We start from the raw sequence: 3,275 nt of genomic DNA, 5'->3' as shown, positions 1-3,275 counted from the left end.
AAAAAAAAAAAAAAAACAAACAAACAAACAAACAAACAAAAACCTAGGAGTAAAGTCACTTAAATGTGTGAGTTTAAATAGTTAAATCAAATTTGTTTTCTACTATACTGATCTTTCGTGAGGGGGCTGAGTAAACATAAGTTTCAGTTCAGCATCATAGAAGACAGTTTGTCCCAGGACGTGCAGGACTGAACATTTTGTCTTCTGAAAATGTTCTCCTGTATTAAAATTAAAATACATTTTCTACAGTTTGTCTAAATATTCAAAATGTTGCTATCCACATGTAAGAATTTGGTCATTCAATAATTTATTTTGTATTTTATTGAAGTTATAATGGTCATTATTCATTTTAAAATTTTCCATATAAGTTAAAATCATCCCACTACAATTTATTAGCTACTTTGCCTCTCTCCACTAATGCATTGACTGTCTCTGATTTAAATATATCAAAAGTATGTATCACACACACACACACGCACACACAAACACACACATACAACTTCTAGAATTTAGGTCTTTTTTATTGTTGTAGGAGGAGCATATAATACTCTAGTGACAATGGAACTTTGTGCATTACATTTCACATCTTTACATCTTGGTTTCTCCATCTGTAAAATGTAATATTTTAGCTTGATGATCTTTAAAATTGCTACTAGATCTCACATTCACAAAGGCATGTAATTTTGGAGTTGGAATTCAAAGGCAGATTTGTTTGATTCTAAGTCTATATCCCACTCTGTCCTGCTGTTCATTCCTTATGGAATTTGGTAAATAAACCAACTGCAATCAAGTGAAATTTGTAAATGAATGTCTGAAGCTAAATTTTGTGCCAACCTTTTGAAGATTATAGTTTGAACTGTTTTGTTAATTGGTCAAATATACTCTAATTTATAATTATTTCAAAGTGAGACCATCTGTTTAATGAATTAAAAAATAAAATACAAGGCAAACATAGTTCTTTCATCTCATTAGTTCTACAGTTTGTCTAAATATTCAAAAATGTTGCTATCCACATGTAAGAATTTGGTCATTCAATAATTTATTTTTGTATTTTTATTGAAGTTATAATGGTCATTATTCATTTTAAAATTTTCCATATAAGTTAAAATCATCCCACTACAATTTATTAGCTACTTTGCCTCTCTCCACTAATGCATTGACTGTCTCTGATTTAAATATATCAAAAGTATGTATCACACACACACACACGCACACACAAACACACACATACAACTTCTAGAATTTAGGTCTTTTTTATTGTTGTAGGAGGAGCATATAATACTCTAGTGACAATGGAACTTTGTGCATTGCATTTCACATCTTTACATCTTGGTTTCTCCATCTGTAAAATGTAATATTTTAGCTTGATGATCTTTAAAATTGCTACTAGATCTCACATTCACAAAGGCATGTAATTTTGGAGTTGGAATTCAAAGGCAGATTTGTTTGATTCTAAGTCTATATCCCACTCTGTCCTGCTGTTCATTCCTTATGGAATTTGGTAAATAAACCAACTGCAATCAAGTGAAATTTGTAAATGAATGTCTGAAGCTAAATTTTGTGCCAACCTTTTGAAGATTATAGTTTGAACTGTTTTGTTAATTGGTCAAATATACTCTAATTTATAATTATTTCAAAGTGAGACCATCTGTTTAATGAATTAAAAAATAAAATACAAGGCAAACATAGTTCTTTCATCTCATTATTTCTGAAACTTTTTGGGAGATGATTAAGTCCTACAACTTGCAAACCCTTTGTAATTCTTGTCTTAGTTTCCTTTTTTTCACTTTTTTCTTGACCATTCTATCTCCCAGTAACAAAATGACCAATTCAGATTCCAAAAATTTCAGCCATTATACGCTGAAGCAGTACATATTTATTTAAGAATACATATAATTGATAATTTACAACATTTCTGAAAGAAAACATAATTTCCTGTAGCTTTAGAATGAGAGCAAGTTGCTCATATTAGTTCATATGAATAGCATTTTGTCTTTCTGACAAGAAATAATTAATTTCACTTTCAACATTTTTGATAAAATATTCATTAGTCATTTATTTCAGGTTTTAATGAGTCAGGAAATTGGGCCTCGTTTGCTAATGTTAAGCATTATTTAAGCACAGGCTCTTGAACAGAAGAGTACTATGTAAGTTCACTCCTATCGTGACTAAGAACAACTTCTTGAAGCCAGTATGAAGTACAAGCTGTATGAAGTACAAAGAGTCACGAGAGAGGGGTTCATGACTATGTCACTCAGCAATCATCCCACTGTGCAAGCTGAACCTCTTTTTAGCAAACTTTATTTTCTTAAGTTTTAAATGTTTGTTTAATCTAGTGGCACCTTTTTATTTTAATCGTAGATACCAGCGGTTTCTTAGAGGTATGGAAAAGCCCATTTACTAGCCACATAGGATCTCATATGCCAGAAGCCTGAATCAAAACAAACCCTTTTCTCATTCATCGTGAAAAAAATATTTCATTATTTTCAGACCAATTTTACTCTCAGGATGTTTGTTTTGTTTTGTTTTGTTTTTTGTTTTTTTAGATAGAGTCTTGCCCTGTCGCCAGGCTGAAGTGCAGTGGCACAATCTCGGCTCACTGCAACCTCCGCCTCCCGGGTTCAAGCAATTCTCCTGCCTCAGCTTCCCGATTAGCTGGGATTACAGGTACGCCCCACCATGCCCAGCTAGTTTTTGTATTTTTAGTAGAGACTGGGTTTCACCATGTTGGCCAGGATGGTCTCGATCTCTTGACCTTGTGACCCGCCCGCCTCGGCATCCCAAAGTGCTGAGATTACAGGCGTGAGCCACTGAGCCTGGCCTACTCCCAGTTTTTATCTGATGATACTATTGAAATTAAGAATCTGATATTTGACATCTGCTTATTTCTTAATCAGTAGAGTACTAATATTTTACCTCTGCTTGTCCTCCCCTGGCAAACTTTCCCATTGTGAAAAGGGAGTAGTTCTTTCCTTTAAACAGAAAGTTTCAAAAGGTGAGGGGTCTCGGAGGTGTTTGGTGAGGCAGGTAATGCAGCCTTCATTCCAAGATCCAATTTATCCTTAGCTCTAGGGGAAGAATTTGTGTTCCATGGCTACAACTGATGAGATTGGCTGCTCTCATTATGTTTTAACGCCAACCGTAGACATATAGAAAATTGCTACAATTCCCCTTAGAAGCTAATCTCTGGCCTTAATTAGTGACTCTAAGTAGGTAGGGTGCTTAAATTGTTAAGGCTGGACAGTTTAGGATAAGACAATCTTATTGTATTTCCA

The sequence above is a fragment of the Rhinopithecus bieti genome, unplaced genomic scaffold (genome assembly GCF_001698545.2).
Source record: "Rhinopithecus bieti isolate Rb0 unplaced genomic scaffold, ASM169854v2 scaffold_6464, whole genome shotgun sequence".
NCBI classification, from domain to species: Eukaryota; Metazoa; Chordata; class Mammalia; order Primates; family Cercopithecidae; genus Rhinopithecus; species Rhinopithecus bieti.
Note: the sequence above shows the minus strand (reverse complement) of the source record.